This window comes from Apodemus sylvaticus, chromosome 4, assembly GCF_947179515.1.
Source record: "Apodemus sylvaticus chromosome 4, mApoSyl1.1, whole genome shotgun sequence".
In the NCBI taxonomy this organism is placed as follows: domain Eukaryota; kingdom Metazoa; phylum Chordata; class Mammalia; order Rodentia; family Muridae; genus Apodemus; species Apodemus sylvaticus.
Window position 1 is genome coordinate 163,087,926 of NC_067475.1, and position 21,139 is coordinate 163,109,064.

The window sequence follows — 21,139 nt, forward strand, 5'->3', positions numbered from 1 at the left end:
CGAGCCTGTAGAGTTCTCCAATTATTCCTTAATACTGCCAGCCAAGTTCCAGGGCCTGCATTGACAATGAAACTTAATGGAGCAGAAAGAAAGGCAGAATTCATTATGAAAGATGTATTATCCTCATTGTTTTATGAAATTTTCATCAGCTTGATTTCTTCAACGTTGGTCATTTTCGCAGGGAAGCCTGGATGTTTCCAAGTGCCTCTCTGGTAACAGAGTTATACTGAGGTAGACAACCACCAAGACAGTGTCCACTGATCCTTCTCTCCTTGATTTCATACTTTGTGGGCCCTGCTTCTGTGTTAAATAAAACTTGGGTGTCTAATCAGTCAGACGCTGCCAACATGATAGAACGGGACTTTGGGAGGTGAAATCACTGAAGACGTGGTGTTTCTACTGGTTTCTCTCACCTTGCTTACTCTGAAGTTGGTCCACTGCCTTGCTACTTAGATATCTGTGGCCTTTCACCAACATCCATTACCACTTTCCTGAGGATGGGAGCCAGGACCCTTGGAAGCAACCCCTTCAGCCCTGCACAGCTTTCAGATGGCTGCAGAGTCAGTCTGCAGTCAAGACAGCAGCATCAGGAGATGCCTTAGGCCAGAATCGCACAACTACACACTCCAAATTCTAAACTCAGGAAAACCATGTTAAAATAGACTCCCTGTGTATAATAGACTAATGTTAACTTTATGCTTTTCAAAATGTTGTGAGGTGTATTAGTTTGGGTTCTCTAGAGTCACAGAACGTATGGATAGTCTTTATATAGTTAGGGAATTTGTCGATGACTTACAGTCTATAGTCCAACTCCCCAACAATGGTCAGCAGCTTTGGGTCAACAAGGATCTAGCAGTTGCTCAGTCCCACGAGGCAAGCAGGCAAGGAAGAGTGAGTCAATCTTCCTTCTTCCAATGTCCTTATATATCTCCAGCCAGTGTATAGCCCAGATTAAAGGCTGGAGGTCTCCAGCAGAGGATGTGGCCCAGATTAAAGGCTGTAGTTCTCCAGCAGAGGGTGTGGCCCAGATTAAAGGTGTGTGCATACATGCCTTTAATCCCAAATGATCTTGAACTCGGAGAGCTCTTTGCCTTAGCCACTATGCTTCAAGATCTCCATACCAAGATCCAGGTCAGAAACTTATATCTCTGAGCCTTCCAATTCTAGACTGTAGTTCATTCCAGATATAGTCAAGTTGACAACCAGGAATAGCCACTACATGAGGCATCAGACAATGATTATCATAGATACAGAACATAGCTGTCATGTAAGAGGTCATGGGTTGGATCACAAATACCTCAAAAAGTAACAGAAAGTAAATTCTTACAGGTATAAATACAACAACCCCAAAGATGTTTGGAAAATTCCAGAATAGCACTGTATCCTGTTAACATATGTCCTCTCATTTAGTCCCCCAAATTTCAATTTGTAGCACATGTAATAGTGGGTTTTGTGCAAGTACGTGGTTAGAAGTTGTGACTGGAGAATGAAGGAGAGGAGAAAGTGAAAGACAGGAAGAGGGTCAGTTCCAACACGCACGCACTGTCATGTCACACATCGTGCAGGTCCCCATTAGAGCCCAACACTGTACAGAGGAAACATCACTTCAGCTCACACAGGGTTGTTTGTTTGCTATTGTATTTCATAACACTCTGTGAAGAAGGAACCTGTGTCAGCACTTCTATGTAAACAATGACAGATAATTAAGGGAAACATATCAGGGATTATGTAGACAGTAACTTACATTACCCCTTATATAATCAATGTACAATATTTAAGGAAAGTTTAATCCTTACTAAGCAATCACTTTTGCATACATGGCCTTCTCTTTATCTTTATCTTTCTGTGTCTTTATCATTTGTTTAACTTTAAGCAATTCTGCCTGCATAGTTTTATCTCCTGGGGCAACTTCTTAAATCAGCCACTGTGTGAACCACCATCTTAATCCTTGTCGTCCTTGGTTTTTGGTATAATGCTTTGGTGTTTGACACATCCATTTCAAGAACCTCCGTACAACTGTCAATTGCCCCAGGGCCAATATGACACCTTCCATTTACAAACACCAATATTCGGCACAGAACTTAAGGCTATAGGTTGCAGTCTGGATGAATCTGGTTTCTCAACAACAGCCTTTCAACTATCCGCATACCTTAAAACTTTTGCAGATTTTTAATAGCCATAGCCCAGTTCAGAGACTTGGAAAAAATGTTTCCAATGTTTTCTACATCTTCAGCTATTAATAAAATATTTATCTACATATTTTAAGTCTATATCTACATCCTCAGTGAAATCTGGATGACTGTCACCAGAGCCATCTTTGTGGGACATTCCCCAGTCATCCTCTTTTTTTCTGTCCTCCACATTCTGCAATGACACAGTATGGGAGGTTTTCACCCCTCACTTTTACATTTTCTTCCTTTTATTCTTTTTCTGAGACAGGGTTTCTCTGTATAGCCCTGGCTGTCCTGGAACTCACTCTGTAGACCAGGCTGGCCTCAAACTCAGAAATATGCCTGCCTCTGCCTCCCAGAGTGCTGGGATTACAGGCGTGTGCCACCACCACCCAGCTCACTTCTACATTTTTAAGCATGCTTTCCACACCTAGTCCTTTAATTACTTGACTAAATACCACGTGATTCCCATCCAAATGAGGAGTTGAAACTGTTGAGATAAAGAACTGAGACCCATTTGCATTGGGGCCTGCATTTGCCATACTCAGCAAACTCTCTCAATCATGCTTGTAATAAAAATTTTCATCTTCAAATTTTTCACCAAAAATACTTTCTCCTTATGTATAGTATTATATCATCTGCAAATAGTGATATCATGACTGCCTCCTTTTCTATTTGTATCTCTTTGACCTCCTTTTGTTGCCTAATTGCTCTGGCTAGAACATGGAGTACTATATTGAATAGATAGGGAGAGAGGGGGCAGCCTTGTTTTGTCCTTGATTTTAGTAGGATTGCTTCTAATTTCTCTCCATTTAGTTTAATGTTGGCTATTGGTTTGCTGTATATTGCTTTTATTATTTTTAGGTATGGGCCTTGAATTCCTGATCTCTCTAATATCATTTCCTCCTCTAAAATCCTAAGAACTTCATTTCTTCCAAGAATTAAAATAAGGACCTTAAATGGTCCCTATGCCTTGGATCCTGTGACTCTGAAATTGTCTCTGACACCTTTCATGGCCCTGTCCCACCACAGTGGCTCACTCTTCCTGTTCTGTCCTCAGGATTTTTGGACACTCTGCCCCCTTACTGGAATCCTCCTCACTACTCACCCTTTATTCAAGGAGATCTGCACTCAGATGTCCGCAGCGGCCCCAGCCAGCTCCGATGCCCTGGCCTCCCACATGCTCCACTGTGTTCACAGCAGCCATATTTACAAAAGCCAGAAGCTGGCAAGAACCCGCTGTCCCTCAACAGAGGAATGGATACAGAAAATGTGGTACATTACACAATGGAATACTACTCAGCTATTAAACATAAAGAATTCATGAAATTCTTAGGCAAATGAAAGGAACTAGAAAATATCCTGAGTGAGGTAACTCAGTCACAAAAGAACACACATGGCATGCACTCACTGATAAGTGGATATTAGCCCAAAAGTCCGGAATACTCAAGATACAATTCACAGACCACATGAAGCTCAAGGAGAAGGAAGACCAAAGTGTGGGTGCTTCGGTCCTTCTTAGTAGGGGCAACAAAATATTCATGGGAGGAAATATGGAGACAACATATGGAGCAGAGACTGAAGGAAAGGCCATCCAGAGACTGTCCCACCTGGGGACCCATCCCATATATAGTCACCAAATGCAGACACTATTGTGGATGTCAGGAAGTGCTTGCTGACAGGAGCCTGATATGGCTGTCTCCTGAGAGACTCTGCCAGAGCCTGACAAATACAGAGGCAGATGCTCGCAGTCAACCATTGAACTGTTTACGGGGTCCCCAATAGAGGAGTTAGAGAAAGGACTGAAGGAGCTGAAGAAGTTTGCAACCATAGGAAGAACAACAATATCACCCAACCAGAGCTCCCAGGGATTTAACCACCAACCAAGGAGTACACATGAAGGGACCCACGGCTCCAGCTGCATATGTAGCTGAGGATGGCCTTGTCATCAATGGGAGAAGAGGCCCTTGGTCCTGAGAAGGCTCGATGCCCCAGTGTAGGAGAATGAGAGGGCGGGGAGGCAGGAGTGGGTGGGGCTGGGGGGACATACCTTCAGAAGCAGGAGGGGGATGGCATAGGGGGGGTTCTGGGTGGAAATCAGGAAAGGGGATAACATTTGAAATGTAAATTAATAAAATGTCCAATGAAAAATTAATTAAAAGAAAAGAGAAGAGAAGAAAAGAAAAGAGGCCTAGAGACACCTGTATAGGACTCTGAATTCAGTCACTGGTTCATCCCAGTCCTCCCCTACCCCATCCCATACATGCCCTGTCACACACCACACCCACCCTGGCACCCCAAAGCTTCCAGTTAGAAGTTGGAAGGGAAATAGTATTTGACTGGGGACTAAAAGCACACACTGACTTTGCATAGAAAAAATGTTTCTCGACTGGGCATTTATTGAAAAGACTGTGAGCTGAGTAGAGAGAGAAAACGCAGCCCAGAGCCTTTAAAGAAGGTTTTGAGAGTTCTGACTAAAAGTTGAAGGCAGAGAAACCGTCATGGGACTCTGTCTGGGAACCCAGAAGCCACACCTGCTGGGGACGGATTTAGTGTATTGTTCAGCTGGCAAGAGATGCTTCCTCCTGCGGGAGATGGGCACTAATTTAGACACCCCCAGCTGACCAGTGTGCAGAGGGGGAGAGACCTGGGACACTAAGTCCTAAACACACATGAACTCAAGACTTCACCACGGAAAGGAGGCCTTCTAAGCAGAGCTCATGGGTACACATATGAACCCCAAGGACCGTGGACAGCTTCCACAGGGGCTGCAGAGGTCTGCGCCAGCCGGAGTCCCATCACCGAGAAGGAAAGTGGAGGGGCGCCCTTCCCCAAGCCAGAAGCTGACAACCACTCGCAAAGGAAAAATTAGTTTTGTCCAGTGGAGCCTCACTGGTACACAGAGCACACTTAAGGGCAGCCCTGTACCCAGCAGTAGATGGCCAACACAAAACAGACTCAATAATAGGTTTTTGAACCTTACCTGTCTTTTTACTTATCTATCATGGTTTCCAATTTTGTGTTTTTGTTTTCTTTTTCTTTTTCTTTTTTTTTTTTTTTTTTTTTTTTTGGACTTGGTTTCTTCAAGACAGGGTTTCTCTGTGTAGCCCTGACTGTCCTGGAACTCACTCTGTAGACCAGGCTGGCCTCGAACTCAGAAATCTACCTGCCTCGTCCTCCCAAGAGCTGGGATTACAGGCGTGTGCCACCACCGCCCGGCTCAATTTTGTGTTTTTATGGGTTTGTATTCTTATATGTGTGTGGGAGGGTATGTATTTTTTTGAACGTTTTCTTTTCTTTTTTCTTTTTCTTTTTCTTTTCTCTGTTTGGTTTGCTTTATTCTGGATTTTCTTTTTGATTAGCCTATTAGATTTCTAAAGGAAAAGATAAAGATGGTATGGGGATGAGCAGGAGAGGAAATGGGATCTCGGAGAAGACAAGGGGAGAGAAACCCCGATTAAACATACTGTATAAAAATATTTTTTTAAAAAAAGGCAATTTAAAAACACAGATCATTGAGTATGTCAAAGTTCTTTTTTTTTTTTTTTTTTTAAAAAGTCTTACATCTACTAGTTATAGTTTAGCTAAGAAATTCTGGACCAACTCTCCTGGGACCCTAGAGGAATTGCTTTTATTGGGTTAACAGGGGACTTTTCTTTTCTTTTCTTTTCTTTTCTTTTCTTTTCTTTTCTTTTCTTTTCTTTTCTTTTTGGAATGAAAGGTTTATTGTAGGTGCAAGGACAGAAAATAAAATATTGACTGGGTTTACCTATACAAAACTTTAGTGTTAATTTAGACATAAGAATTATGGTACTAAACACTCAATGAACAAGAATTATAGTTTTAGATTCTCAATGAATCTGTGGAGCTAATTAATGAATGTCTAGCTAGATAACTAATCTTTTTGTTAAACTAATAGCATTTATTTTAAAATATATAACTATATATAATTTATTATAAAATATATAAAATATTAACATTTTAAGTCATCAAAAGAATATACATGATATCTTCTGAAGCTAAAAGCGCTCAACCAGTTTTTAAAATCTATTTGGAACATTACACATGATAGAAGTAGGAAAAAATCTCTTATGAAGTCCTCTATGAAAGGAAATTGTGACAATTTCCTGATTAGACAGAAACCATTCCATTTCCAAGGGAGAATATGCAGTATAACTGTGGCTTCATAGAACGAGTTGGGTAGTTTCCCTTCTGTTTGTATTCTGTGGAATAGTTTGAAGAGTATTGGTATTAGGTCTTCTTGGAAGGTCTGATAGAATTCTGCACTAAACCCATCCTGGGTTTTCTTTGGTTGGAAGACTTAAAGACTGCTTCTATTGTTTTAGGTGTTATGGGGCTGTTTAGATGGTTTATCTGATTGTAATTTAACTTTGGTGTTTAGTATCTGTCTAGAAAATAGTCCATTTCATCCATATTTTCCAGTTTGGTTGAATATAGGCATTTATATAGGATCTGATTTTTATTTATAATTTCCTCAGTTTCTATTGTTATATCTCCCTTTTCATTTCTGATTTTGTTAATCTGGATTCTGTCTCTGTGTCCTCTGGTTAGTCTGGCTAAGGGGTTATCTATCTTGTTGATTTTCTCAAAGAACAGCTTCTGGCTTTGTTGACTTCTTCTATAGTTCTTTTTGTTTCTACTTGCTTGATTTCAGCCTTGAGTTTGATTATTTCCTGCAGTCTACTCCTCTTGGGTGTATTTGCTTCTTTTTGTTCTAGAGCTTTCCTGTGTGCTGTTGAGCTACTAGTGTATGCTCTCTCCAGTTTCTTATTTTGGAGGCACTTAGAGCTATGCGTGTGCTATGAGAGCTATGAACTCCTCTCAGTACTGCTTTCATTGTGCTCCATAAGTTTAAATATGCTGTGCATTCATTTTCATTAAATTCTAAAGTCTTTAATTTCTTTATTTCTTCCTTGAACAAGTTATCATTGAGTAGGATGTTATTCAGCTTCCTTGTGTATGTGTGCTTTCTGTTGTTTTTGTTGTTATTGAAGACCAGCCTTAGTCTGTGGTGATCTGATAGAACACATGGGATTATTTCAATCTTCTTATATCAGTTGAGGCCTGTTGTGTGACCTGTTGAATTATAGGGTCAGTTTTGGAGAATGTACGATGAGGTACTGAGAAGGTATATTCTTTTATCCTAGGATGAAATTTTCTATAGATATTTGTTAAATACATTTGGTCCATAACTTCTGCTAATTTCCCCATGTCTCTGTTTAGTTTGTGTTTCCATGATCTGTCCATTGATAAGAGTGGAGTGTGGAAGTCTCCCACTATTATTGTATGAGGTGTAATGTGTGCTTTGAGCTATAGTAAAATTTATTTTATGAATGTAGTTGCTTTTGCATTTGGAGCATAGATGTTCAGAATTAAGAGTTCTTCTTGGTAGATGCTTCCTTTGATGTGTATAAAGTGTCCATCCTTATCTTTTTTGATAACTTTTGGTTGAAAATAAATTTTATTTGATATTAGAATGGCTACTCTAGTTTGTTTCTTGGGACCATTTGCTTGGAAAATTGTTTTCCAGCCTTTTACTCTGAGGTAGTGTCTGTCTTTGGCACTGAGATGCATTTCCTGTATGCAGCAAATGCTAGGTCCTATTTACATATCCAGTCTGTTAGTCTATGTCTTTTTATTGGGGAATTGAGTCCATTGATTTTAAGAGATATTAAGGAATAGTGATTGTTGCTTCCTGATATTTTTTATGTTATTTTTATGTTTGTTTGTCTATCTTCTTTTGGGTTTGTTGAAAGAAGATTACTTCTTGCTTTTTCTAGGGTTTAGTTTCCTTCTTTGTGTTGATTTTTTCCATCTATTATCATTTGTGGGGCTGTATTTGGGGAAAGATATTGAGTAAATTTGGTTTTTGTCATGAAATATCCTGGTTTCTCTATCTATGTAATTGAGAATTTTGCTGGGTATAGTAGCCTGGGCTGGCATTTGTGTTCTCTTAGGGTCTGTATGAGATCTGCCCAGGATCTTCTAGCTTTCATAGTCTCTGGTGAGAAGTCTGTTGGAATTCTGATAGGTCTGCCTTTGTATGTTATTTGACATTTTTACCTTACTGCTTTTAATATTCTTTCTTTGTTTTGTGCATTTAGTGTTTTGACTATTATGTGATGGGAGGAATTTTTTATGGTCCAATCTATTTGGGGTTCTGTAGGCCTCTTGTAGGTTTATGGGCATCTTTCTTTAGGTTAGGGAAGTTTTCTTCTATAATTTTGTTAGAGATATTTACTAGTCCTTTAAGTTGGGAATTTTCACTCTCTTCAATACCTATTATCCTTAGATTTGGTCTTCTCATTGTGTACTGGATTTCCTAGATGTTTTAAGTTAGGAGCCTTTTGCATTTTGCATTTTGTTTTATTGTTGTGTCAATGTTTTCTATGGTATCTTCCGTACCTGAGATTCTCTTTTCTATCTCTTGTATTCTGTTGGTGATGGTTGCACCTATGACTCCTGATCTCCTTCCTAGGTTTTCTATCTCCAGGGTTGTCTCCCTTTTTGATTTCTTTATTGTTTCTACTTCCATTTTTAGATCCTGGATGGTTTTGTTCAATTCCTTCACCTGTTTGATTTTGTTTTCCTCTAATTCTTTAAGGGATTTTTGTGTTTCCTCTTTAAGGGCTGTTTACCCGTGTTCTCCTGTGTTACTTTAAGGGAGTTATTTATGTCCTTCTTAAAGTCCTCTAATCATCATCATGAGATGTGATTTTAAATTAGAGTCTTGTTTTTCTGGTATGTTGGGGGTATCCTTGGCTCGCTGTGGTGAAGAACTGGGTTCTGATGATGCCAAGTAGCCTTGGTTTCTGCTGCTTGTGTTCTTGCCCTTGCCTCTCAACATCCAGTTATCTCTGGTGTTATCTGGTCTTGCTGACTCTGACTGTGGCTTGTCCCTCCTGTAGGCCTGAGTGTCAGCACTCCTGGGAAACCAGCTCTCTCCTGGCAGGATTTGGATATGGAGTGCTATGACACAGGATCAGCTCCAGGTGCAGATGGAAACAGGAAGACTTTTTTTGGTTTTTCAAGACAGGGTTTCTATGTCCAGCCCTGGATGTCCTGGACTCATTTTGTAGACCAGGCTGGCCTGAAACTCATAGAACAGTCTGCTTCTGCCTCTGGCTCTGCGTGCTGGGATTACAGCTGTGCACTGCCATCTGGTGATTTTTCTTGACTGAGTCATTTGAAGAGGGAAGAGCCTCCCCTAAAGCTGGATCTCTCTCCTGAGGTTGGGATGTTCCACCTCAGAGCTGGGCCATACTTTCTGGTGGAGGCCTGTGTAAAGGACAGGGAAGAAGGAAGCCTTGCTCTTTGCCGGCTTACCTCACTCTCACTGGCAGGTGTGGACAGCCAGCGCTTCCTTGGGATTCCAGTGTATACTGAAAACCAGCTGAGACGTTCAGCCTCATGGACTGAACAATGCTGGATTCTTCAACTTTCCATTGGGAGGCAGCCATTGTTGGAATAGTCAGACCATAAGCTATAAACCACTCTAATAAATCCTATTTTTATATAGAAGGAGAGAGAAAAGAGAAAAGAAGAAGAGAAGAGAGAAGAGGAGAAGAAAGGAAGGGAGGAGGGGAAGGGAGGGGAGGGGAGGGGAAGAAAGGGAAGGGGAGGAGGGAAGGGGAGAGGAGGAGAGGGGAGGGGAGGGTAGGGTAGAAGAGGGGAGGAGAGGGAAGAGGAAGAGAGGAGAGGAGAGGAGAGAAGAGGAAAGGAGGGGAGAAAAGGGGGGAGGAGGAGAGGGAAGGGGAGGAGAGGGGAGGGGAGGGGAGGAAGGGAGGAGAGAGGAGAGGAGAGGAGGAGAGGGGAGGAGAGGGGAGGGGAGGGGAGGGGAAGAGAGGGGAGGGGAGGGGAGGAGAAGGGAGGGGAGGAGAGGAAAGGAGGGGAGGAAAAGAGGGGAGGAAAGGGGAGGGGAGGAGGGGAGGGGAGGGGAGGAAAGGAAAGGAGGGGAGGAAAGGGGAGGGGAGGAGGAGAGGAACCATCGCGGGCCTGGATGACCCCATGGTGAGTACAGAGCCTACTGAGCACATGAGGAGAGAGGGAGGACGGATGAGTCACTTCCGACTCAGACTGCAGAGAGGAGAAAAGGAATATGGAAAAGTGGAAGGGAATAGATGACTGGAAGGGATGCTAGAGGAGACGCCTCTGGACAGGTCACAGCCATGGCACTCGTAGCAGCAGTGGCTACCTTCACCAGACACGCCTGTCACTATTCAATCATAGCTTAGGGGGAGGCTTCTAGTGCTTCATTCCTCATAGATGAGGTTCCTTGGGATTGGAGAGCCACAGTCCTCAGTGCTGTAGCCGCTGGTGTATGTCCTTCCTCAAGTGCTAACACCCTCCCACGCTCATGCAGGCACCTTTAATTAAAGTGTGTGTGTGTGTGCACGCGTGTGCGTGTGTATGTGTGTGTGTGAGTGTGTGTGTGTGTTCATGGGCACCAGGACATGGAAAGATAGGAAAGGATGAGGAACTTGTGAAGAAAAGCCGTAATGTGAGGGAAGGGGTAGGAGAGGATGCTGAGGGCCTTTGATACGTACACACATGGACACTCACATAGTTATGAGCACACACACATCCTGTGGGAGTGTGGCTTTGCTTTGGGGGCTCTGCTATCAGAAGTATCAGCAGTGCTGCCGCAGGCTCCAGTCGGAGGAGGAGGCAGTGGGTCTCCAGATGAGCTGAGCGGTGAGCACTGAGAGCGAACGGCCGAGGATCCAGAAACACGGGGCTTCTGTCGAGTTCCCGCGAAACTGGCCTGAAAAAACGACGCGAGTCTGAACACTGGCTAAGTCACGTCCACAGGTGAGAAGCGTGTGCACAGTCCCAGGATGCACACACGGGTATTCTGTGGCAGCAAGGAATGGCAGAAAGGACAGACAGACGTGTACAGAAACGCTGAGCCAGGTGGGCTGTGCTTGCTGTGACAGAGCGCGCCTGCTCTGGGCAGCACCAGGCGAGGGTCGGCCAGTGCGTGGGAAGTCTGTGGGTGCGCAGTCTAAGTGTGGAGGAGGAGGAAGCTGCAATGGCTGATTTTGCACACACCAGTCAACTGTCCCTAAATACTCACAATCACACACACCGGCAATATTTACGTCCAAACCAGAGGAAGGCGTGGCCACTCTGGATCTGATCCGTATGAGAAGGCGTTGCTGTTCACATGGCTCTGAGGCGTTGGGTCTTTGACAAGGGCGTCCCCACAGCGTTCCAAAGGCCCCACCCAGGAAAGCAAGGCCACACCCCCACAGGTGCTGGAGGAGAGGTGTCACTCAGTGGTGTCCCCCACAGCTGTCTACCACAGCTGCTGGAAAGCAGCAGCTCACAGAGCTGTGCCAGGGGCCCTGCACACAGCTGCCACACCCCAGGTCTCAGCCGTGACACCGCGGTCACGCGCGGTCACGCTGGAGCGGGTCGCCCTCTCTTGTGGGGTTTCTCCTGCTCCTTAGACGATGTTAAGCAGTGTCCTTGGCTTGTGTCAGTGCCTCCGCCCCCAAACCCCCCCGTGCTTGGTTGTGACAGTGAAAAATGTCGTCAGACATTGCCAAATGTCCTCAACCAGACAAGAATAACCCCAGTTGAGAAGCACTGTGAAATACTGGAACCCTGGGCCAAGTTGCTTCACTTCTCAAATTCTATTTCTAATCTGTGAAGTGAAGTTAATAATAGACTGAGCGGAGCTTGGGGAGGTGACTGGCGCATGGGCAGCCAGCACAGGAGGGGACATCTCAGGGGACAGTTCTAAGAGTGGCCACACTGGAGAAAACCGCAGTGCTGCACACCCGCTTAAGGGGGGACGTAAAGTTGATTTCCCCTTCTGAGACTAACAATATTAATTTTTTCTAATTAATTAATTAATTAATTAATTAATTTGTATATCTCGATTGTTGCTGCCCCTCCCAGTCCCCCCTCAGAGAGTCGCTCCCCTGTGCCCTCTCCCTTTCTCCTCTGAGCGGGTGGGTCCCCCGCTCCCCCAACCCTGGCTTGTCAACTGTATTCATTTCCAATGTCTACTTCATCAGCTGGGTAGGGGCTGAGTCTCAGTGCGGATCGAGCACAAGGAGAGGATCAGAAGACCAGTCGCTGCTCCTCCTTCATTACTTCAGTCGCTGCTCCTCCTTCATTACTTCAGTCGCTGCTCCTCCTTCATTACTTCAGTCGCTGATCTTCCTTCATTACTAAGCACCGTCAATGCTCCTGAGCTACAGATGTCCGCTTGTCACTCTGTTTGGTTAACTGAGTGTGGCCTGTGAGGTGAAGAAGGCGATGGGAAGGCCATCCGCTATATTCCAGAATAATCTCCAGGAATTTACACCTCCGAGTTTTACAAGATCCAGATCTGCAATGTACATTTACTAAAACAAATTTTCAACATCTGCAATCTCAGACTTAAAAGCATGAATATTTTAGGTTTATTAGCATAAACTGAATACCAGCATGCAAACACTGAAACAAATTTAAGGAAATTGTTAATGATTCATTACGTAGAGTAATTAGATTTTTGTATGATCAGAGCAAATGCATTAGCAGAAACAATTATGCACCGATACAATGAAAAGCCGCTCTCAGGAAAGAAGCCATTAGTGTAATAAAAAGGACATTTTGCAGGGCTCCTCCTGTACTTTCTTAGACGCAATTGTAGCAGCTGTTGCCATCTGCCAGTGAAAACCCTTGCCAGAGAAACATGAGGACTCCTTGCCAAGCCTGGCCTGTGGAAAATGCCTACCCTGGAACTCCAGAGACCGGAGCGGCAGAGAAGCGGCTCAGACGTACATCAGCATCTGAGGGGAGACGGCGAAGAAGATAAGCAGAGAAGTAATCCTGTGGAAATGTGCTTCTTGTTGCTTCTGTCTCTGGAAGTCTCTGACATTTCTGTGCTGTCTGTCTGTCTGTCTTTACCTACAGCACAGTCATAGTTCAGATGCATTGCACCACTTCCCACAGAACTGACTCCTAGTGCCTTCAAAGTCAAGACACTGATATCTGTGTATTCCCAGGACCTAGCATAAAGCAGGCACCTAGATAAATGCTAGGTGAGTGGATTATGGGAGGGAGGAAGGCAGGGAGGGAGGGAGGGAGGCAGGAAGCGAGGGAAGGAGGGAGGGCCTGTCAGTCCAGGTGGAGGACATATCTTACTCTTCCTAGAACAGATACAGTCTCAGGAGACAGGAAATGAGTCGCCGAGAAAGTCATGTGACATAGGGCAGCTCTAAACCCAAAAGAAAAAAAAAAGTCAGGCGATCTTCCAGATCACCAAACCAGACAGAGATGTGTGCCAAGAACTTGGTGATGTGTTTTCCCCTTTCTGTGGGAATCAATACCGTTTGCCTCAGTTCTCCGTTTGCGCATTCTTGTTTAAACGCAGCTCAGGTGCAATTGTTTCACGCAGACCCTTCCAGAGATTAGAAGAGCAGAACGCCAGGGATAAGCGGGGTCTTTAAAGTTAGATCAAGGGTGTCACCAGCAGCCCAAGAAGCCTGGATGACACTTGAGGGGTGAATGGGAACTGGGCCGGCAGTACGCACCGAATCTTACAAATAAAAGTGCTGGCTCGCCCCACTGTGCGGCAGGCAGCCATGTGGCATTTGCACTATCATAAATCTAGGTAGGCTGAGTTCTGCTTTCCGTTTCTGAGGCTACTGACTACAAAGAGGCTTTTGTTTTCTGTAAAAATTCCTTGTGAAAAAAGCCTGAGGACATCAGCACTGAAAATGACTTTTAAAACAGAACTCAAATAATACAGTCTCCCAGGAAGGAGGCTTAAATAATACACAAGGAAAAAAATGAATTAAGTTCAGAGCCTCCTCCTCCGTAGATGCTGTCCCCGAGGTGCTGGCCCCAGAATGCCTCTAGAGAGTGGAGATTTCATCCAAGATAAACACAGCCGCGTTGACCGAGTCCTGCGTCAGCCACTCAAGCCTCAGCTGATGATGGATCTCAACAGAGTCTTCAAATCGGACCGAACAGTAAGCAGGCACCACAGAAATTAAAATGAAATTGCCTGTGAGACAGTTTCATAACCCACAGCAACCCCGTGGAAATCTGACTTATGCCACAGAAGGCTCACGGAGCCTCCCTCCTCTCAGAATAAAACGACGTGACTAATTGCAAGGATAGAAACTCATTAAGTCTTTTAACCAGAATTTTTCTTTTTAATTACTGCAAGCTTATTTGTTTTCTGTGGGCTGAGTTTCGAAACTCAGTCATTTTCCTCTCCCTGCGCTGATGAAAACCACCGTGGCGTGTCTCTTCCGGAACTGTTTGATCCAAAAGAAGATAGGATTTGTCTACCTGTGCAACAGGAATTCACCATGGAAACAACAGAACTGAAGAAGAAAAAAAAGCAGAGCAAAGCAACATTGTTGTGACTTGTCAACACAGGTGGTCAGCCCTCTCCGGGTTCTGCAGAGCCTCACAAGAAGCTGGCGGATATTTCGTTGTTGTTGAAGTAGATTGGTAGTGTAAAATGCGGGCTTTCTTATTGTAAGTTTGCTGACTTGAGAATAAATTTATTTCTTGGCACATTTGATTTTTTTTCCAGACCTAATAATTTAAAAACAAGTGGTAAAGCTGCAATAAAAGTTTTAGGCAGCATAGGCAAATGTTCAATCCCTGGGTTTGCTGCTTCATGGTGTGGTGTTTGAATAGCACACCTGAGGCTCTGGATGCCGTCACCAGCACCGGAAATAAACAAGACACGAGCCGTCAGAAGTTATTACTGCCGTTGCAAATCAAATCGTCAGTGGCAATCTCTGCTTAAAACCTGCCGTTCTTTAAGAAATACTTTCAAGTTACATCTTGTTCATTGATTTTGTGTGGCATCAGATGTATGTGAACATGGGCTTCGGAGGTGGCTCTGGGACTCAGTGTTTCTTCCACCACCTGAGCCCAGGAGCTCAGACAGGTCCCAGGACATGGCCCCACCTGAGGAGCTGTCTCCCAGCTCCACCCTTCTTCTTTACCACTGAGACTTTCATACTCATGTACACTGAAATATGACCACATCCACCCCATTTTCTTTTCCAGCTCCATCCATCTCACACCTCACCAACAGCACCCCTCTGTTTCTTCTTCCTCTCCTTCTTTTTCCTCTCCTCCTCCTCCTCTCCTCCTCCTCCTCTTCTTCTTTCTTCTTCTTCTTCTTCTTCTTCTTCTTCTTCTTCTTCTTCTTCTTCTTCTTCTTCTTCTTCTTCTTCTTCTTCTTCTTCCTTTTCTTCTCTCATAGCTCAGTAAGTCCAGTTTGTTCTACCCATGTAAGCTTGGGTGTGAGATCCTCTCCAACACAGAAAAACTGGTAAGAATGAAAACAAATGTCACCAAGATCACATCATCAGAGTCCTACTAAGATTCAGTTTTATTAATTAAAGTGTGCATAATAATATAACACTTATTTCATAAACTATTCCTACCAAACACTAGTCAAGAGCTTTGCTTGTTCTCTTACATTTCATTTGAACTTTACCAACTCTTCTCAGGAAACCCGGTGTCTAGTGAGTGAAATGGCTGCGAAGTGCGTCGGAATGTGTTCAAGGCGTGAGAATGTCCCAGAAGGGACTGCAGTGGCCACACGGCATCTGGAAGCCATTTAAGGAATAGCAAGAGCCCAGAAGTGTGGGATGACGGAAGCCATGACTGCAGAAAGCTAGCTGTCGCCAGGCCGCCCAGGTTAAGTGTCTTAGAACCAGGGCGGATTGTCCCTTCTTAGAGAAATGAGTTGATTACAGCATCTTTCCTAAATATATTTGTTAAAATGTTAGAGGGTGAAGTAATGGTGACATGGTTATTATATTTTCCTAACTTAGGGGAAAGGCTGGACATGGTGGTATGTATCTGCAATTCTAACTACTGGGGAATCGTAGGTTCGAAACCAGCCAAGACTGTAGGCAATACTGGGACATCCTTCCTCAAAATAAACCAACAAATAAGCAAACCCATAGACTGATTGGAGTCGATTCAATTTTGAGACCATGTAAAAAAAATTAAAGTTCTTTAATCTCATGAAACATCTAAACGTGTATCTTTATTTTTCTTGAGGCAGCAACCATTGAAGGAAAAGTTTTTTAAAATGGGCTTCAAAGAACGTAAGAGCTGGAGAAATGCTGTCTACTGATGAGCTCTCGGGCAGGCGGGCGGGCGCCACAGTGACAGCTCAACACCCGCACAAGATCAAGCCAAGCCAAACAGCAGCACGTAAAGGGAGGGGCCGCGCTGTCTGGGGAGCTGCTGTGAAGCCAGCACTGTTGGAAGAGGGAAAACTGATCTTCTTTAGGGATGCGCGTCCTGGGAAGGTACCTGAGCGCCACAGAGGAACCACGCCCATCACGCGTGCAGCACTGACTTGACTCAGTGAGAAAAACAAACAAAAACATCAAGTCGAGAGAGAGTGGGGAGCACGGCGGGTGGGGGCGGGGCTGGCAGAGGAAGCAGAGCTCAGGGAACTCGGGGTAGATTTGATTCAAACACACTTTAGACACTTTATGCATTTCAAGAGTCATGAAGGAAGGTTAGAGAGCTGTTGTTTAAAGCATTGACTGGAAAACAGCTTTTTGTTATTATAATAGGATAGTATGGGAAGTTGCATTTTATACACACACACACACACACACACATGCACTTTCCAACGCCTTGAAAAGAGCTAGATTGGTGATCCTAAAATGAAAAATTATCTTAATGAGTCTACAAATTTAGAAAGAGATCCTCCAGTTGTGTCTGATTTAACTAGATAGTTAAGTGTTCCAAAAATATGTCTTTGAATTCCTGCTGTGAAAATGTATATAATGCCGCTTAAATTAAAATGACTTTTAGAGTTAGACACATACTATGTGTCTTTCTGGTCACCTTTCTCTTTCCTTTCTGATATAACCAACAGTTGGATGAGTATTGATAATTTTTGACCATATTTCTTATTAAATTTAGTTGTTTAAAGGATAATCTAATTAACTCTTTGAAATGTCTTACTCTTTTATAAATTACATTTCTTTTTTCAAATTTTATTTCTTTTACATTAAGGGTTAGTAGTAGCTGAAATGACATGGTTTAGTTACTCTGGTAATGGCAGAAATGAAATACATTTTTTCAAATATTCTAATGTCCTTCACCTTGGGTTTTATTTTAACCCAAGAAGTTCATTTAACAACACTGAAAATTAACCATCTCCGCGACCTTTAAAAACATGAAATTTTGGACAAATGATGAGAGAAAAGATTTGAGTGTGTCTTTAACAACATACAACTGCCACTGCCACTGAGACTGGGATCAGCCAGGACAGGGTTTGGTCCTGAGACTGCGACGGGCACTTCAGAGGGTCACTGCAGAGCAGGGGTCTTACTCAACTTCTCTGTCATGAGCCATCTGCAGGACAAAGGGAGGCCATCCTCCGAGGGTGGATGCTTCGCCTCCCAGGTCTTTGGCTGCACCCAATTTCATAACTCATTGCACCAGCTTGTTCCGAAGTTTTCAAATCGTCTCCTCCCTCGTCGCTGAGGAGTTGCAATGCCCTGGTTTTAGGACAAGCAAACAGGGAAGTTGTCGCCCCTTTTGAACTGTGTACGCCCTGCTTGCCCAGCAGCGTTCTCCCCTTTGAGATCCAGCTGACTGCTCTTAAAGCACCTCCCACTTCACAGCCCGTGTTCTGAAACTCCTCCCGAGGTGGCCCACCCACGTCCCGGTACCTGGGACCGCGTGTGCTGCGCAGGAGACGGCCTCCCCAGCAAGGCAAAGCCCTTTTAGTCCCAGCTCCACACACAAACATCAATAAGAACAGTAACAGCAAAAACCCTCATGTAACAGTGGCCAAAGGTCAGATCCCGAAATGCCCAATGATGGTGTTTTGTCCCCCAAAAGATTTCTAGGATGTAAGTCGTCTTCTCAGAAACAAATGAAGAAATCCAGGTTGGGGCTCAAGTTCTTGGATCAGGAGAATATGGCTGCAGAACTTGAGAGCTTGCATAACTAATATCAACAGCATGACCACTCCTGCCTGGTCCTTCCGTTGGCGGCCCAACGCTGTAATTCCTTTCCCTCTCCCTTCTTCCCCATCCTCATCCAAAAGTAAAACCACAGAAAAGGCCAAGAATGAAGCCGGAGGGAGAGGAAGGGTAGGAAGGCTGTGGCTCAAGCCTTCCTTCTGTGTTTTCTTTTCTCTTCCCCAGCACTTCCCTATTTACACTGTAAACCGGAATGGACTAGAACATTCTCTGGAGGATTTTACCGGTCCCAAGGGCTCTTTATTACTAAAGCCCACTTTCTTGTCATAAATGTAAGAACTGAGATGACGGACTGCGTGTCCTTAACCTTTGCCACCCTAAGGGACACTCCAGTGCTCTCCTCTCCCTCAATTCCTCGATGTCAGTAGAGCCAACTGTTCTAATCACACAGAAAAGGAGCCTCCTTCATAGTCATTGTTGAGAGAGGCATAATCGGGTGCTCTAGTCCTGGCCCTAAATCATTGCCATATGGAAAGAACAGGGAAGAAAGACCAGTTTTACCAAAGCCCTGAATCCAAGCAAGAGATGACAGTATGCCCGCCCCCCCCCCTCTCTCTCTCTCACACACACACACACACACACACACACACACTTGTTAACATGGTCCATGATTATTAATTCTGTCAGGAGTTTCTGACAGAAAATCAACACACCAGAGACAAGACTGCAGGCATTAATACTGGTCCCTCCCTGAAGCCTAAAGCACAACCCGGTGGCCAGTCTGATGGGCGAGTGGGAGCCCTGGGTGACATCACAGCTGTGCCCACAGTTTGAGACCACTCTGCTGTCTTCCTGCTTTGTAGTCAATGGCTCTCTGAGCTGAGTGCTCTATAGACTCAGAGGAAGGCAAGTGAGCTTCGAATGCACACAGCCTTTCCGATTCACTCAACGTGCCTCCCCCTTTTATTCTTTTCTGATTTATTTCCAAAAGGTCAAGTTACTCACTGATTTAAGCAACAAATTACATAATATTGATTAGGAAAAATGATTGAGGGTCTAAACAGATTAAAAATACTGAGAAATACATTTTCTTCCTACTAGGGGCCCAGTTTAACACATTTAAGGGCTCCGACGTGGCTTGTGGGCGCTTCTGGAGATCTGCCTACTTTGCATCTAGCAAGTCCAGTGGCCATGGTTATGGAAATGAGGCAGTGCTTTGTGATCTTTAGGTACTGGAAACGCTAACATCATCTCACAGGAGATGGCAGGTTTGGTTGTTTCTAGACATAACTCTCACACCTCCATGGCTGTCCTGCCCTGTTGCCATCGGTGAGAATGGGAAATAAGAAATGTAAAGGGGGGGGGGGGGCGCACACCTGTAATCCCAGCACTCGGGAGGCAGAGACAGGCGGATTTCTGAGTTCGAGGCCAGCCTGGTCTACAGAGTGAGTTCCAGGACAGCCAGGGCTACACAGAGAAACCCTGTCTCGAAAAACAAAAAACAAAAAACAAACAAACAAACAAAAAAAACAAAAAAGAGAAATGTATGTTTTTATGCTTACATTTTCTTTAATTTTGAGATTATAATAGAATTCCAACAGCTCCCTGTTTCTTTTCCTCCCTCCAGACCTGGCCGCATGCCCCTCCTCACTCTCCCTGAAAGTCCTGCCTCTTCCTTCACTGCTATTGCATGCATACATGTGTATGTATATACATGTGTTCCATATACATGCATACACATATATGCCTATCAGTCTTTATAATGTTACTTTTGTGTATGTTTTCAGGGCTGACCATCTGGCACTGAACAACCAACTGGTGTGCTCTCCCCTGGGGCAGACCTCGCTGCCCCCCCACACCCACACCCCACTCTCCTCCGTTTCCTATAGTTCTCCGAGCAGGGTTGAAACCTAGTGCACTCTGCCCTGTCCACTCTGGTATTTCACTGGTGCTGTCCTGGCTCAGCTCACACGGGCGGGCGTAGCTGGGCGTAGCTTCAGATGTTACTGGGAGACACTCTCTCAAAGCAAGCTCTCTGGCCCTCCAGGTCTTACACTCTTCCCAAGGCCTCGTCTGCAACGTTCCTTGAGCTTTAGGTGGGGGTGGGTCATGTAGCTGTATCTCTTGGGAGAACACTCCACAGCTTTGTCCTTTGGTTAGTTCTGGTCTGTGGTGGTCTTCTCTGTTGTAAAGAGATGTTTTTTGGTGAGGGAAGCTTCTTACCTGTGTGTGTGTACAAGCACAAGTGCTCACAGACTGATTATGCTGGCTTAGTGAGTTAGTGATTGCATTCTCTTACAATAACCGTGACCTCACTAGCACTGAGTAATTAGCACACTTCCGTCTTGTTGCTTGGATCATAAGTCCAATTGAGATACAGGCTTTTGAGGTAGATCACGCACTAATGCTCCTGGAGGGGCCCTGATAGCAGGGCTCCTGTCATGGGGAGACCTAGTCCCAGACAGCTGCCCCCACCTGCCTCCCACCTCTCTGATCTGTGGAGAGGCATCATGTGTTAGCTTAGTGCACGGCAGAAAAGAAGGACCGAAGGACCCAGTGTTCTCTGAGGTGATGGGAAACTCCCATTTAATGAGTAGCTCAGACACCCAGTGTGATGTTTGATATTTAATTAGACACTCATTGATCATTAATCCAAGCCACTCTACCCTCCCTTGGTACCCATTGAGGTTTTTCTTGTTTTCACACAATGCGCATATGCTTATAGCCTTTATGTAAAATGGTGACGCACTTGTACAGAACTGTCAATACCCTCCCACATCCATGCTTTAAGTATCTCCAAATATCCTTTTTATAAAATTTACTTTTATGTTTTTATAATGCATGTGTATATACACATATATGTAGATGTATACACATGAATATAGACTCCAGAAATCAATAGCAGAGATCTTCCTTCTTACCTTTCTCCATCTTTTTGTTGTTGTTGTTGTTGTTGTTTTCAAGATAGGGCCCATCATTGACTTGTCTAACAGCTGGCCATAAGGCTAAGAAATCCTC

At 44.3% G+C, this 21,139-nt stretch overlaps 1 pseudogene; it reads right to left on the minus strand.

Moving 5' to 3' along the window:
- Nucleotides 1-1,795: 1,795 nt before the first annotated feature.
- LOC127683767 (peptidyl-prolyl cis-trans isomerase D-like) lies at nt 1,796-4,970 on the minus strand (annotated as a pseudogene).
- Nucleotides 4,971-21,139: the final 16,169 nt, after the last annotated feature.